This window comes from Notamacropus eugenii, chromosome 1, assembly GCF_028372415.1.
Source record: "Notamacropus eugenii isolate mMacEug1 chromosome 1, mMacEug1.pri_v2, whole genome shotgun sequence".
Taxonomy (NCBI): domain Eukaryota; kingdom Metazoa; phylum Chordata; class Mammalia; order Diprotodontia; family Macropodidae; genus Notamacropus; species Notamacropus eugenii.
The window spans coordinates 503,199,543-503,217,177 of record NC_092872.1 but is presented as its reverse complement, the minus strand read 5'-3'; positions in this window follow the sequence as shown (position 1 = coordinate 503,217,177).

Genomic DNA, 17,635 nt, shown 5'->3' with positions numbered 1-17,635 from the left:
CTTTTTTTCTATAGAGTGAGACAGACTTTATAATGCAGAATTAAAAAGAAAAAAAATATTTTTCTGAACCAAAGCAAGGTATTAGCCAATTTTGATCCAACATTCCATGTTTCACACCCATGTGAAGCTTTGCAAACAAAAGAGGGAAGTGTATTTTTTCAGGTTTTCTTTGGTTTGGTGTTTGTTCATTAAATTTATGTGACATTTAGTCTGATTTTGTTGTTGCACTTTTCATTTATACTGCTGCTGTCATTTGTATGTAAATATATACTATATATGTATGCATATATATATATAATTTTCCTTGTTTTGCTATGAATATTTTCATGTGAAGGGATTCTTTCTGCTCTTTACCATATTGGAGGTATATTCCTTGTAGCAAGAACTCTGAGTCAAGGGATATGAACATCTCAGTCACCTTCTTAGAATAACTCCAAATTGCTTTGTGGAATGGTTGTATCAATTTAAAACTCCACCAACAATGTTGCCTTATTCGCTCAATGATACATGACAATTGTTTGACACAATGACACTAGGGATTCCTTGAGACAAATCTAAATGCTAGTGTTATTTCCCCCTCTCAAATATGATATGCTGAGCTAAAATATTAAATATGTGCCTAAAATATAAAATTGCATATTACATTTTTAAAAGTTTTACTGAAGCTGTTCAATCCAAAGAACAAAACAGATAAATTTAATCCCATGAAATAGAAAATTTCTTCATTCCTCCTTTTCGAGAGGATGCACATTTCCAAATTCTCTTTCAGACTTACTAAGTGTAGAGGAGACAAAAGATTTTGGAAGCAACAAACACACAGGGAATCTTGATTTCAACCTTGGCCCCTAAAATTTTTAGAAAATGTTCACTTGGGTAAGATTATGGCCTCTTTCTTGTTTGAGCAAGTTCTCATCTCCCTGCTGTCTAAAAAGGTAACTCAGTCTTCTATGTATTATGAATGCATACGTGAGTATGTATACATATGTCAGCATATAAACAGACATATAGATATGTATACAAACTTTCAGTCTGATATCCCTCTCAGAGGAGAACAGACTAACATGCCTTATACCCCCCTCTGTTGCTTCCAGACATAAACCAAAGTCTTCTTGGAGAGGGATGGACAAGATTCCAGAGATATCTACCCATGCCTCATTCAAGCTACCATTTAGAGGATCCCTGTAGATAGAAACATCTTTCATGAACAGTACACACTTTTCTTATTAAATAGTTGTTGTCTTTGATTATTCTTATAATATTGTTGTTATATAAATTGTTCTCCTGGTTCTGTTCACTTTGCTAAGCATTAGTTCATATAAGTCTTCTTGTGTTTCCCTAAAACTGTTCTATTCATAATTTCTTTAGAATCAATATTATAGTATTTGTTCATTCCCCAATTGATGAGTATGTTCTTAGTTTTCTTTTTTGTCACTTCAATAAAAACTGATAGAAATATTTTTGTACACATGGGTCCATTCCTACTTTTTTATGTCTTTTGGGATGTTGACCTTGTAGTGGTATTTCAGGGGCAAAAGGTATGGATAATTTAGTAACTTTGGGCACTGAGTTTCAAATTGTTTTCCAGAATGGTGGTACAATTCAAAACTCTCTTAACAACACATTAATGTTTCTGATTTTCTCAGACTCTCTCGTTATTTTTTCCATTTTCACCAGTTATGATGAGTATGAGGTAAAGTCTCAAAGTTGCTTTAATTTGCAATTTTCTAATTATTAAGGATGCAGAATATTTTTTTCATAAGACTATTAACAGTTTAGCAAGAGAAAGCCTTTCATAAAAATATGAATCTGTTGCTTATATATCTTAGAAATAAGACATTTATTAGAGAAACTTGATTCTCTTCTAATCTTAGCTTCAAATTTTTTGTTCACTTAAAATTTAAAATTAATTCTCTCTATCAAAGGAGGTAACATTTGTAAAGCTGCTAACACACTAATGGGAATATAATAGGCACTAAATAAATGCTGTTTCCTTTCTTCTCTTCTTGTTTTTTGCTTTTTTGTCACTTGTTTGGTCATTAACTCTTCTACAAATCACAATGTCCTTCATTTGTTTATGATGCAACTTTTTATATCAATGTCATGTATACACTTGGCACTTGTTCTGATATTTGGTATGAGGTGTTAATCTAAACCTAATTTCTGTCAGACTGCTTTTCATGTATCCCAACAATTTTTTTAAAAAATGAATTTGAGAGTCCTTACTTCAGTAATCAGTGTCTGAATTTATTGAACTCTAGAGGTTTGTTAGCTTCTGTATATTGAGTACCTAATTTCTCTCTCTCTCTCTCTCTCTCTCTCTCTCTCTCTCTCTCTCTCTCTCTCTCTCTCTCTCTCTCTCTCTCTCTCTCTCTCTCTCTCTCTCTCTCTCTCTCTCTCTCTCTCTCTCTCTCTCTCTCTCTCTCTCTCTCTCTCTCTCTCTCTCTCTCTCTCTCTCTCTCAATTGGTGTTTGATTTCCCTCTTACCCCCACCTGTTTTTCACTATTTCCCTTGAGATTATTGACCTTTTGTTCCTACAACTCAATTTTATTTTTATAATAATCTTATAAAGTAAACCCCTTGGTAGTTTGATTTTATGATGATAGATAAGTTAATTTAGAGGGCACTTTGATTTTTATTGTATTTACTTAGCCTACCTATGACTCTCATATATTTTGTGTATTTTGTAATTGTAGTAAATAGAATTTTCCTTTCTACCAGTTGCTAGAGGATTTTGACATTGCTATATTGAAAAGTTGTTGACTTGTACAGAGTTTTTCTCTGTTCACTACTTTACTGAGACCATTTCTCAATTAACTTCTTTATTGATTATGAGGTCTCTAATTTAACTTGTCATTGAAAAATTTGATTTCTTTCTTAGTTTGATTTCTGTGTCTTTCTTTAGCACTTTTTATTTCTTACTTTTGTTAGGATTTCTAGAACTATTTTAAATGATACTGGGGAGAAGTGGGTATCCTTGCTTTACTCATGTACTAAAACTTCATATGTATTTCAAATTCATATGATGCTTGTAAAAAAGAAACTACTTAAAATTAAATTCATTTATAATTGTTTATTATGTGTTTATAATATATAACAATATACAAATTTATATATGCTGCAACATATTTATAATTAAAAGTATATAATAATTAAATGTATATAATTAAAATTATCTCTTTATTCCTGGACATTGCAGAGTTTCTGCAAAAGTGAAATATGTACTTTTTAAAATGCCTTTTCTGAATACATGGAGATATCCATGTGATTTGGAGTGCTTTGCTTTTAATATGATTATGTTATTTTCTTAACTTGAAGCTGGATCTGTATCACTACAAATCTAACTAGATCATAATGATTATTGTCAGACCTAATACCATCTATTTTTGCTATGTTTTTACATAATTATTTTTAATTACTCTTTGCTGATTAATTTTGATAATTACATTTTTCTTCTCATTAATCAAGTTAATGAATGCTTTAATATTATTAATCTAATCAAATAATTAGGTTTATTTCTGTAAATTTCTTGGTCTTCTTATTTTCTATTTTATCTATTTCTCTTCTAATTTTCAGTTTTCTCTTTTGTGCTTATTTTTTTATTGGTGAATTTCCCATATTTTTAAATTTAGTATTTAATTTATTCATATGCTCCTTGTTAATGTGTGAGCTTAGATTTTTTCCTCTAAATACTACTTTAATTACATCATAGAAATCACATTTAGATACAATTATAGTTATAATTTATTCTTTGATACATTCAATATTCAGAATGTCACTATTAACTTTCCATTGGGATCTGTATCTTTGATATGTTTTTTGTATTCATTACTAATTTTTGTGCAATTGATTGTAAAGGATATGTCATTAAAATTTAGAGAAAATTCCTAATTAATAATACACATAGACCCTGGGAAAGGTTGAAATGTTTTGTTGATGATCACAGTCAAGTTCAGCAAGGAAGAGAACATCAGTTCAATCAAAAATAGAACCACATGTGACTGCTTATTTTATTCATCCCAGTGGACAACACACTAGGTGATGGCATTGGCAAGTAGTGTTATGTGCTCTCTGATCAAAGGCCCAAAGCCCCTGATGGTCTGGATCTACAAATGCTTGTGAGATAAAGGGTCTTCTGGGGTAATTTTCACACTACAGATAGGGTAATGGGATTACCGAGTACAGATTAGTATGAAAGGTTGCTAATGGAACAGAATTTACTTTCCATTGCCTGAAAGCCAGGTAAGTTACATTTCACACTACCTGCCAGAGTTCTCTAGTACCCTGAGGTGATTTTGAGATTTCTAGTCTATAATTAACTCAAGCACTCAACAAAAGTGTTCCATAAGTCAGTCAAAAAGCATTTATTAAATACGAATTATGTGTCACTATATCTGGGAGATAATTACAGAAATAACTGGAGTTATGAAATTGAGTATCTTCTTTAATGAACAGCAAAGAGGTCAGAGGAAAAATGGTCTAATTCAGTATTTAGAATCTACAATTAGAAATGTTTGTGTGATTTTTCTATCAGTCTGGTCCTGCAGTCTTCCTCTCATCCCTATTCCTACTTGCCTGCCCTTTGAATTTACTTAAATTGTTAATTTCATTTTCTTGCATTTACCTATTTGATCTCCTCTTTTGTCCATTCACTTTCCCTGAGCATTTTAGAGAGTGAATCATAATCTTTCCTGCCTGTCTTCCCTTCAGACTCTTATTTTAGTAAATTTCTTATATTATTATTGTTGCTGTTTTTATTGTTTTGTTTAGTTTGGTTTCCCCCTCTGTAACACACCTTCCCCCCAAAAAAAAGTTGTTTGTGTTTTTTTACTTTGTCCTCCTAATTATTTCTTTTCCCTTCCAGGCTATTTTGATTAGTTGATTCATCGGGCTATACCCTTAATTTTCTCTTCTTTATACTCTTTGTCTTTAATAGGCATTGTTTCTGATGTCTAATGCTACTTTTTCTATCCAACTATTGTTATTTTCTTTGTAGATCTTATCAGTTCTTCTTTTTACTCACCAACCCATGCCCTCATTGTTCATCCCTCTTCAAAATTTGAGAGGGGAGAAATATATAACGGAAGTGGTGTTTTGTGATGCTTTGTGATAGGAGTGACTGTGTGTTCCAAGTGCTGAGGCCTAATCCTAACTCTTGTCCACAATCAGTCTGGTTCTCTGTCTCCTAAATTTTGTTCCCCACTACCACTCTGGGGGCTAGCTGCTTTTCACATTTCCCCTTTCCTTCAGTGGGATGGATTCCAGGGAGGTCTACCTTTTCCTCACAGGTGATCTCTTACTATCAAATTTTTTCCTTAATGCAAGCTGTCTCTTACTGTAGACATACACTTCTTTCTGAAAGAAAGGTTCTTTAGCAGTAAAATTTTACTTGTCTTTTTGGGTTAAGATATACTTTTCTAGTCCCAGTTCCATTCCCTGAGCTACATCATTTTCTCTGTAGTGATCTTCCCATTTTGTTGAGAGGTTAAAGGAATTTTCACTGTTCACATATGAACTTGGTAGGGCTGTTTCACCTATTCTCTTTTTTTCTCTATCTCCTCTATTCCCATTAACAAACTTACCACTCTGTAATATCCTCTCAGGATAGAAATTGGTTCACATATAAAGAGTCAGAGAATTTACTCCAATGATATTAATTCAATTTTTCCATTTTGTTCCTCTTGACTATTTGTTAACCTTAAATTTTTAGGCAATTAGGCAAATTTTAAATTTCTTATTTGCACCTCTTTGTTCTTTCTCTTACTCTAAGAAATAATCTTTCTCTCAAAAAGAAGCAGAGGGATGGAGCCAAGATGGCAGAGTAACAACACACACTTTCTAGAATGCTGCCCCCCAGCCCAGTAAAGTACCTGTAAAGAATGAGTCTAAACAAATTCTGGAGCTGCAGAACTCAGAGAATGATGGAGTGAAGCAAATCTTCAGTCCATGACAGTGTGGAAGGTCTCGAAGTGCTTATCATGCCATGGTGGGGGCAGGGCACAGTCCAGCATGGACCACACCAGCACAGACAGGACCTGAGAAAGCCTCAGGGGGACTGAATCTGGGGCACTTGTAGTGGTTTCCAGAATTCATGACCCCAAAAGGCGTAGGATAAATTGGAAGGTGAGTAGAAAAAAACCTGTGGGACCAATGTGAGAGAGTGGAGTGGTCTGCCCCAGACCAGGGCAGCAGAGGAGGAAGGGGATAGAGGAACCTCCAGCAGACACAGCAGCATCAGGGGCAGCAGCAATGACTGCTTCTGGAGCTCTAGGTCCACAGATTGTGGAGGAATTGGGTGGCTGACAATACACTCCCCACCCCCACTGGAAGCAGAGATCTACCTTGACAAAGAGCTCAAAAGTCAAGTAAATGGCTGGGGAAATGAGCAAAAACATAAAAAATACTCAGACTATCAAATCTTACTTTGGTGACAAGGAAGACCAAAATATGCAAACAGAAGACAACAAAGTCGAAGCCCCTCCATCCAAAGCCTCCAAGAAAACTATTAATTGGTCTCAGGCCATGGAAGAGCTCAAAAAGGATTTTGAAAATCAAGAGAAGTAGAGCAAAAAATGGGAAGAGAAATGAGAAGTGAAGCAAGAAAATTATGAAAAATGAGGCAACTGTTTGCTAAAAGAGACCCAAAAAATGCTGAAGAAAATAAGTGTAAAAAATAGATAACCCAAATGACCAAAGAGATCCAATAATTCGACAAAGAGAAGAATACACTAAAAAGCACAATTGGTCAGATGGAAAAGGAGTTCCAAAAGTTTACTGAAGAAAATAATTCTTTAAAGATTTGAATGGAGCAAACAGAAGCTAATAACTTTATGAAAAATCAAGAAATTATAAAACAAAACCAAAGGAATGAAAAAAATAGCAGACAATATGAAATATCTCATTGGAAAAACAACTGAGCTGGAAAATAGATCCAGGAGAGACAATTTAAAAATTATGGTACTATGTGAAAGCCATCATTAAAAAAAGAGCCTAGATATCTTTCAAAAAATTATCAAGGAAAATTGACTGATATTCTAAAACTGGAGGGTAAAATAAGTATCGAAAGAATCCACCAATCACCTCCTTAAAGAGATCCCAAAAGGAAAAGTCCTAGGATTATTACAGCCAAATTCAAGAGCTCCCAGATCAAGGAGAAAATATTGCAAGCAGCCAGAATGAAACAACTTGAGTGTTCTGGAAATACAATCAAGATAGCACAAGATTTAGCAGCTTCTACCTTAAGGGATCACAGGAATTGGAATATGATATTCTAGAAGTCAATAAAAGCACGATTAAAATCATGAATCACTTACCCAGCAAAACTGAGTGTAATACTTCAAGGGGAAAAATGATCATTCAATGAAATAGAAAACTTTCAATATTCTTGATGAAAGACCAGAGCTGAATAGAAAATTTGACTTTGAAATGCAAGAGTCAAGAGAAGCATGAAAATGTAAACAGGAAAGAGAAATTATAAGGGGTTTACTAAAGCTGAACTGTTTACATTCTTACATGGAAAGATAATATTTGTATCTCTTGAGACTCTTCTCAGTATTTGGGTTGTAGAGGGCATGGGGTCAGTTGAATAAGAAGGGGTGACATCAAAAAAATAAAATTAAGAGGTGAGAGAGGAATATATTTGGAGGAGAAAGGGAGGAATGAGGCAAATTATCCTTCACAAAAGAGACAAGAAAATGCTTTTTCAATGGAAGGGAAAAGGAGGGAGGTAAGAGGGAAAAAGTGAAGCTTCTCTCATCACATTCTTATAACTGCAGAACAATTCTTTATTATTTCAACTGTGCTTCCTTCATATTTGAAGAATTTTCTGCTGGATCATTAAAATATATAATTGAATTATTAAATTTAATCACTATGAACTTTGTAGCTTAAAGCACCATATCTCCTAAAGAGACAATCTATACATTCTCTTGCTCAATGTTTTGTTGTATGTATGTTTTTGTTGCTTGTGTTTTATTTTCAGAAGGGACCAATGATGTCACGGAGTGATGTCTTGACTTAAGCATGAATTAGATTTATTTGAGATAGAGTTGCTCAAAATTTTTGCCTGTCTCTCTTCCAGAATCACCAAAATCTAGTGGCAAGACAAAAGTCAAGAAGACTGGAAATGGCCTGGGATGAAGTGGTTGACCTCAGCATCTTTGATGTTTGACCAAGCTCTGAGCATTAATCAGCACCTGCTTCAGTCACCTTCATGGCTCTTGGAATGAATTGTTCTTATCTGACCATGCTAGTTGGAGGAAGTCTTCACATGCTTTGGGTAGACATTCCTCTATCTCATCAAATATTGAGGGAAAAAACCATCATGAAGTCTTTTTCATCATTTAGCTCTGTGAGTCTTTACTCTCTAGCCTCTCCCTCTTCCCTTGCTGCACAAACTTCTCTGAGTTGACATTACTGCATAACTTCACATTCCTCAAATTTTAGAATATGAGTATCTTACAGCCACTCTCTTGTTTTAGCTGGGTACCCAGTCCCATTTTCTTTACGTCTAGCCATCGCACATTTCTTTTGCCATGTCCAAGCCCTCCTTCTTCTTTTTCTTGCAGTCTTTGTACATTACTTCTTTCTTTAGCATTATTTGGCAAAAATCTTTGTTTTGTAGCATTTCTGGGTTTGGGTGGGAGTAGAACACTGATGCAGAATCATTACAATGGGAGATCTCTGTAGCTAGAAACTGAGTCATAACTATATGAGTTAGCTTCCATTCAGTGCAACAGGGATTCTGGAGTCAGTTGGGAGGGAAAGGAACATTGAATGATCAGCCTATTTATAAAGTTCTCAGGTATAAATTGACGTTATTGACTTGAATTTCTTATATTATTCTATTTTCTTATCTTATGGGTTCCACTGTAATTATCCTATATCTGGTACATAAGTCCTTTTTTTTAAGGTTCTGAGTTTAGAGATATTTGTTGAAAGTAGCTATTTAGTTGTTTTGCTTGTGATCCCACCTATTCTCATCCAAGATAGTTCTACTGTGCCAATTATTTCAAAATCATGCCTAGAAGCTTTTGGAAATGGGCAGGAGATGAACATTTTAGCAGCATGCTTATTAAGAGCTTGAGCAATTTGCTTCATGAGCAAGTTCTTACTTGAATAAATATAGCTAATAAACATAAAAACAAGGTACAGAATGTAAAAATGTTTATAATCACAGTACTCTCCTAATATTACAAGTTGTTTTTTTACTAAAATACATTTTCAGAGAATTTTATTGATACATAATCATCATCTCAGAGGAATAAATTCAAATTCAAAAGAGACTAATTTCCTTATTGTTTATTACTATCTTTTTCATTACTCAGGCCCAGAGAGACCAAACAACATAAGCTGAACAATGCAATGTAGAAAAAAAAGGTGAGCCCCATATATAAAAGAGTACTATTCTTATGTGGTGTTTCAAAGGAGGTAGAACAGACCTCTCTGACTTCTCCCCCAAAGTCTGATGATTCCACAAAGGGGACTGGACATGATGATTCCCAAAGGGGGACTGGCAAAGGCTGAAATTCTCTATCCTTTTACCAATTCCACCATGTCCCTAATGCAGGGCAGGCCTTTATATCCTCCAATAAGGAGAGTCCCAAACCATTAGGATTTGGGATAGTGTTTACAGTAATATCCACCTGTGACTTGTTTTCCTTAATTAGCAAGAGCCTAGAAATATAGGCCACTATATAGGATGTACAATTAAATAAAGTTTAATTTTAGGGATCATTGTGTCCATTTTTATTTTGATTCCATATCCAGTAGTAAATGATCATGACTCCATACTTCATTCCATTGCAACTTTAAACAATTTAATGGTAAAGGATGGGGGACATGGTTATAATCATGCATAGGATTTCTTTTGTGCTCATGTTTACTGTTTAATTTAAAAAACAGTGAAATAGTTATCTGATTATTAATTCAATATTTAAGGCTAAATGTATGTGCCTTTGATTAATGTTTTTAAATTAATTTTAATGGATAGGTTTTGATTTTATCTCAACAACCTAACCCTTTCTTCTGCCTCTCAATCCTTATAATATAATAAATAACCAAAAACAATTCAATATGGAAAGCTCAGAAAAACTAACTGATATATCAAAAAAAAAAACCATGTTCTGTACCCATAGTTCTTGACATCTGCAAAAAAAAAGAGTGCTTTGGTCAATTTCTTTTTTTAAAATAAGGGTAAAATAATTGCTAAAATTTCTATGTAATTTGATAATCACATCGAAACACTTTGTGATATTTTAAGAATAGAGAACTAACCATACATTTTAGAAAATATCCAGTTCCTACATTCTTATACAAATTATTATAGTTGCAATGACCATAAACTTTTATAAAATCAGATTTATTTTGATGAAGACTAAAAAGGTTGACTATTTGATTATTTATTTCTTAATTAATATTTCTCACCTTTTACTTAGCTTCTAATTTGTGAATGTTTACCTAAGGTAACATTTTTTCATATTCTCTAAATAGCTCCAGAGAGCAAACAAAGAATGGGAACATGGTAGGTGGACTACAGTATATTACCAACAGAGAGATACTCATAACGAGAAAGAAAACATGCAACAAGGAATTATATGACTAAAATAGCACAGAATTTAGGCACCAATGTCATATGGTCAGCCTTAGTGCTGCATAAGCATGCACATAATAGCATAAAATTCAAAAGAAAGCCTCCAGAGTTTAAATAAGGTAAATGCTTTGTTGAGGATTTATGTGGGGAGGAAGGGAGAAATATGTATATAGTAATCAGATAAGATCACATAGCCTGGCTGGACTGAAATCAAAACAAGTGAAGGTAGCCGGGTTGTACAATGTTTAGAGCATTGGACTTGGAGTCAGGAAAACCTAAGCTCAAGTCCTACATCAGACACTAGTCATGTGACTCTAGGGAAGTCACTTGACCTCTTTCATACACAATTTCCTCATCTGTAAAATAATAGTACCCACTTCACAAAACTATTGTAAAGATCAATAAGATACCATGTGTAAGGGACTTTGAAAAACATTAGAGATTTTATAAATGATAACTATTTTATAAATGATAACTCACATTAAAGAGACCATGGGATTATAGATTGGGATTTAAAATCGACTTGAAGATCATTTTGTCCAATATTTCATTGTATAGATGAGGAAATAGAGGCTCAGAGATGTGAAGAGGTCTTCCCAAAATAACACAGATGGTACAAGGCAGACTAGGCATTAAAATCCAGTCCTCTGACTTCAAATCCAGGGCTTATACCAGTGTATCTTAATGGTAGTTAAGGTTGTTCCTATTGTTGTTGATGCTTCGTCATGTTCAGTTGTGTCTGACTCTTTGTGACCCTATTGGGAGTTTTCTTGACAAAGATACTGGAGTGGTTTGTTGTTTCCTTCTTTAGCTCATTTTTCAGATGAAGAAACTGAGGCAAAGTGTTACAAAACTTGCCAGGATCACATAGTCAGTAAATATCTGAGACCAGATTTGAAATCAAAAAGATGCTTCTTCCTGATTTCAGGCCAAGTCCTCTATCCCCTATGCCACCTAGCTGCCAGTATATTATAGTATCTCTCACCAGTCTGTGGATTTCCTATTCACATTCATTTCTTTTGTGAATGAAATGAAGCCCTATTAAATTATTCCAAACATCAAATTGATTGATTGATTGATAACAATAACTAATATTTACACAGAACTTAATACATACCAGCTCCTGAGCTAAGCACTTTATAATTATCATTTCCTCACAACACCCCTGGAAAGTAGGTGCTATTATTATCATCCCCACATTATGGATGAGAAAACAGAGCCAAAGAGAGGTTAAGTGACTTGTCCAAGTTCACACAGATAGTAAATGTTTGAAGCCTGATCTAAACTCAGGACTTCCTAACTGTAGGTCCAGTGGTTTATCCACTGTATGTAATGCCAATGTGATACCCATAGCAGCCACTATGAATAAGCATGTATATTTCTAGGGTAAATTCACAAAATATAAATAACTCTCTTCTTCAAAGGCAAAATCAAAATATTTATTCAGATACCAGAAATCCAGTCCCCATCATGGTAACAAAGACATTTATGCACATCACCAAGGACCACCAACATTCCCAAGCCTTCCCAAGTCTCCCCAGAAAAAAAGCTCCCCTAGGCAAAATTCCTCCTTCTCTCACTCACTCTAGATACTCTGCCTTAGATCTGCCTTGCTCTCTCCCAGTTCTGCCTCACTGTCACTTCCTGCTCCACTCATTTGTCCAGTTCCTCTCCCTATCAGCTCCATGTGACTGGATCTATCACAGCAGTCAGGTGGGCCTGACCTCAGAGCAGGTCCCATAGACCTATTAATGGGCAGGGAAGATCTTCCCATTCCATTAACATTATACTATGCTAACTAGGCATGTCATAATTTCATGCCCATGATTTTATTAGTATGATAACTACACACACACACACACACACACACACACACACACACACACTCACACACACAGAGTAATATAGATGACAAGAACTCTGCCTTATCTTATCAGATGGTTTAATGAGTTGCCATCGCCAAAACAAAATAATCTATAAGCTAGTGGCCTGCTTTCTGTGACAAGCCTCTCCTCATTTAACTAGGTTGGTCCTCAGAGGGCAAATAGTCTTTTTCTAGGCTCATACTCAAAGTCTTTCCAAACTGGTATGACATGATAAAATTTATATTCCAATTGTCTAGTCCTGGAGATTCAAGGTTCACTTTGACCTTTTGATGAGGCTTCTGAGTAGGACTTTCATGGTCCTCCATGTTATGTAATAAAATAAAATACATACACAACTCCAGTGAATGTTGTTCACATCCTTGTAGAAACTGACATCAGGAATAACATCCATTCTGTCACCCAGTCACAAGGAGCCCAAACTCAACATCTTATTCCTTCTATTGTTAAATACCAGCCCCATAGCAATCCATGCTACTTTGAAGATGAATCTCTTTACAGCTACCCACATATTGGAGACAGATGCTGCTCTCAATGGTTCAGCACTATAGGAAATGAGACATTTTCCCTCAGTCAGTTTGAAGCATAGCTCTCAAACCATTTAGCTTTAGCCAAGTGGCCAGTCCTGAAGAGGTCTGCAGTAGGATAAAGTATTGTGACCTTTCAGGCCACATTTCTTTCAATCACCTGAAAGGTAGAAGATTTGAAAATCACAAGTCAGACAGCAGTGTTTGGTATTTCCATGCTAACAGAAATCACACTCTTTACCAACAGCTGTGGGTCTCTTGCCCTCTCTTCTGTCATTACATAGGAATAATGATGAACAGCAGAGTTCAAGTAGTTCAAGAAATCTCTTGCTGAGAACAATTTTTAGTCTTCTTTAATCTTTCTTTTCTTTGATTAAGAGGCAATGGTGAACTTTATAGAATCTTTGCCCTCAATCCCCACGATCTCGCCTTTGAAATATTTGTGATTAATAATAGCAATAATGCCCCCTTACATTTGTATAGTGCTTTCAACATTTCAAAGTGTTTTCTATTGCATTATTTTATATGGCCCTCACAATAATCCTGAAAGACACAGGGCAGGGGTGATTTTCCCCATTCCACAGATGGGGCTTATTGAAATTAAAGAATACTTGTCCCAGTTCATGAAACTAAATTATTACTAGACCTGAGGGGAAGAAAAAAAACTAAATCTTCTGACTCCCAGTTTTTTTCTGCTGAAGTCTAAATGCTGACAACTATCCATAATAAAAAAGAATATGTAGCAATTTTTTAACGTTATGCTTGTATTTCTTAGAATTTTAATAATTTAATTAAAGCCTTCTGCTTGACTAGAAATGTGAGCACATCACAGAATTTTTGGAGTCTAGTTCCCTTTGGGAAAGGCAAATTCTGTGAAACTCAAAAATATTTCTGACATTCAAACTCACATGCACTTTTTAATAGCCATAACCACCACAGAAGCCCCTTGAACAACTGGCATTGTTATTAGAAAAATATAGATGGATACATAGGACAACTATAGTGATCTAAGAATTAGAAAACATCAATAAAACTTATTTTCAAAAAGAAAAATGAAAAAAATCATTTGAAAATCTCATCTTTTTCAAAAAAGGTTCATTGTGAGATCAAGTTAAACATGGATGCACAACAGAGGTCTTGTAAAACAATGACTCTCACCTATAAGCAACCCTGTCTGTCCCAGAGCCCTTAGTCACTTAGTCTTAGTCACAGTCACATCTTATGAAGGACTCTCATCAGCTTGATTCTTCTAAATTTGCCTCCTAAGTGCACTTCTTTCCTTTGCTTTATTTTTTATTAGAAATATGACAAACATGGGAAATAAAAAGATTTCAATATGCAATAAAAATAGGTTTGTATAAGAAATTGTAAAGTCTTATGTAGTTTAACTGTATATATATATATATATATAATTTGTACCCATATGTATTTATGTGTGAATATATTTATGTATGCATATGTGTGATTGCATACGTGCATAAATATATAATTTAACAGTAAGTTTTAAAAAGTGTTATTTCTGTGTCCCATTTGGCATAATTTCTCCTGGCTACATACTTTCTCTATGTTAATCCATTACATACATTATACCCATTATTTAAAGTTATCTGTACAACTCTATTGCTTCGATCTAGTTCTCTCTTCTGATTTCATGGGAGACTTTTGGCCTGAAAATTTAACAAAGTTTCCTATCATGTGGTGAGACAGCCTTTCAACATATAAAATGTTCTCCAAGAGTTGGGCTCTTCAGGAAGTACATTTATTAATACAGACCTCCATGGTGCCATACAGTAAATTACCAATTCAGTGCCCTCAATAGTACGCAAGAAGCTGAAGGGGCAACTTCCTCACTGGGAAAATTTGTTCTAATGTAGGCAAGTTTGTAAAAGAGACCTGCACTGAAAATCGTTCCATTAAAGAAAAAGAAGAAGATTGTGATATTTTTCCATCATGCGTCCTAAATTCTTACTAAAAGCTTTCAGGTTTGAGCTTTTGCCCACCTACTGGTATAACCTTTAAAGCTTGACCCTCCTGAGAGACATTCTATGGAGAAGCTTACCAATTTGTGAACCGTCTAATAAAAGAATGTGGATGCAGTGTTTAGGACTTTCAGGACCTTCTCAGAAGGTCCTACTCTAATTTGCCTAAAATACAAACCTAACAGCAGCAAAGCAGATGTCTTCTGGCTTAGTAAATGGGTTCCAAGATTTTTTTTTCTTCAGACTTAATTATCACCTCTTTCACTTTTCTGAAGATTGGGGTTGACACCTATTGTTTACTTCTGAGTCCCAATTACTTAACGTCTCCTCTATGTTACAAAAAAAATGATACTGAGGGTTCCCCATTGGCTGTGTTTTTTTATGAGAACTTAGTGATTTGTGTCTTCAATGAGGTATGTATCTTATTGGATATATAACTTTGAATCATATCTGCCTTATAAATATTTATAATCCTGACAGCCACCTAGACAGGGCCCTGCAAAGATATTTGCCAGGCTCCCAGACCATAGCTCCCACCAGGAACAGCTCTTAGAGAGCTTCATCCTAAGATATATCAGAGACACCAGGGATAGCTTAAGAGCCTCTAGGTGGGACAAAGTAAAACTGCAACTGGCTACACATTAACCCAATTTTATTTTATGCTACAATGTGTTTATGTAGATTTATTATATCAGAGCCAGTCTCCTATTCTTTATGGGGATGTTGGCCTTTGGGATCATTCACTAGATAGACTCCCTTCATGTATCAGGCACTCTTAAAGTCACTATATCCCTACTACATAAATGATGGAGACTGTCAGCATATACATCCTGTATCTCTCTATTAATCCCTTTCCCACATATTACAAAGAATATAGTACTCGCTATGCTGACTTCTCTTTTCCTAGAATGACAGAAGACAGGAAGACATCTTTGACATGCTTTTTTTTTTTCCTTTAGTGAAAAAGGTTGTTGTATAGATACAGGGTTGAAAAAGAGAATGAACCATTGTCATTAGGTTATAATGGGACATGGGCTATTTTGAGGATTGTCCTTGGCTGTTTGGTTTTAAATCAATAGGAGTGATTTCAAAATATAAAATTTACAAGGGGCTTGCAACCAATTTAGCAAATATTTATTGAATTTATTCTATTCAAGGGACTGTCCTGGGACTAATGATACAAAAACAAAAAAATAATGCAATTCACCTTTATATAGTATTTTTAAGGTTTACCATATGTTTCTTACAACCATTTGAGGAAGATAACTTAAATATTATCATCACCACCCTGCATAAGAGGAAACCAAGTTTCAGAGAGGCTAAGTGACGTGATTAGTGACAGAGCTTTTGAGTGTGAAATACAAGATTTTTGATTCAAAAACATGTTAGCCCCTTCTGTGTGAAAAGTACTGGGCTAGGACCCTGAGACATAGTGGAATTTGAATCTAGGCTTTTAAATTCAAGTCGTCTTCAGAACCTTTTTCATGTATTATCTCTCTGGGTGTCTTGTGAGGCCTATGAACCCCTCCTCAGAATAATGTTTTTAAATAATTGAAAGACCAGCTAAATTTCAATTTAGATGTTAATGAAATGCTAACTTTTCTTTTTCAATCTAGGTTAGCATACTCCCTGAATTTAAGAACCCCTGGAGTAGATATCCCCAGGAAGCTTGATCACTAGTGGGCTAGTGGAGGTATATAATGGCTATAATTCAAGTTAGAAAATAATGAAGTGTCCTGAAAGATTATAGGAGGGCAAGATGGCTTCTAGGCAAGAACTACTAAAAAGGCGCACTGGTGGTTTAGCAAAGCCTAGTATTGTCACTGTGTTATCAGTTGGCAGCTCTTTCCCCATTAGAGTAAAAATTAAACTCCTGTACAACACTGGCCTCATCTCCTTTTGTTTCCTATTTGTTAGTGCAGGCGCATACTCATCTTGGAAAAAGAGAAGGGAGTGACATCAGGATGCAAATTATGAGCCGTTGAAGAGGAACAAAATTAAATTTCCATTTCAGCTCTTCACTCATTGAATTAGTTCCTGTTGCTGACAAGTTAATGCCCAAGCACTAGCATCCTTTTGTCGCTGAAATTCCTTAGAAATTGGCAGGTTTCCTTTGTTTCTTTCAAAGTCAGTTACTTAAAAAGGTAATAGCATAGAAGGAGACTGTGGATCTCAATCTAGGAACAGTTCTGGAATTGACTCCAGATGCATCACTTTCCTATATAAAGGATTTTTGTTGTTGTTATTATATGTTTGTTTATACTGTTTGTTTTCTAAAAGCGGGCAGAAAAACTCCTTGTAATTCTACCCTACTTATTCTCAGCAGTCCCAGCATTGTTTACTGGTGAACTCTCATTCCTTCTACTTCATTTTTTTTTTTTTGGTTTGTTTAAACTTGCACTCCTAGTTTTGCTATTGCATCCTGACCAAATCCCAAAACAAAGAATTTCATCAGTATTTTATCTTTTCATCTACACTTAAATACTTCTGATCTGTTGCCTTATACAGGTTATTTATCTGCCACTCCTGCAGACTGAGGGGAATCATCCAGGAATAGAGTCAAGGAGTTTTCATTTTTTCTTCAAAAGTCTAAACAGCAACTTACATTCTTTTTGTGTGTGATTTTTAAGCCAACAATGAAGACTTTCAGCGGGGAA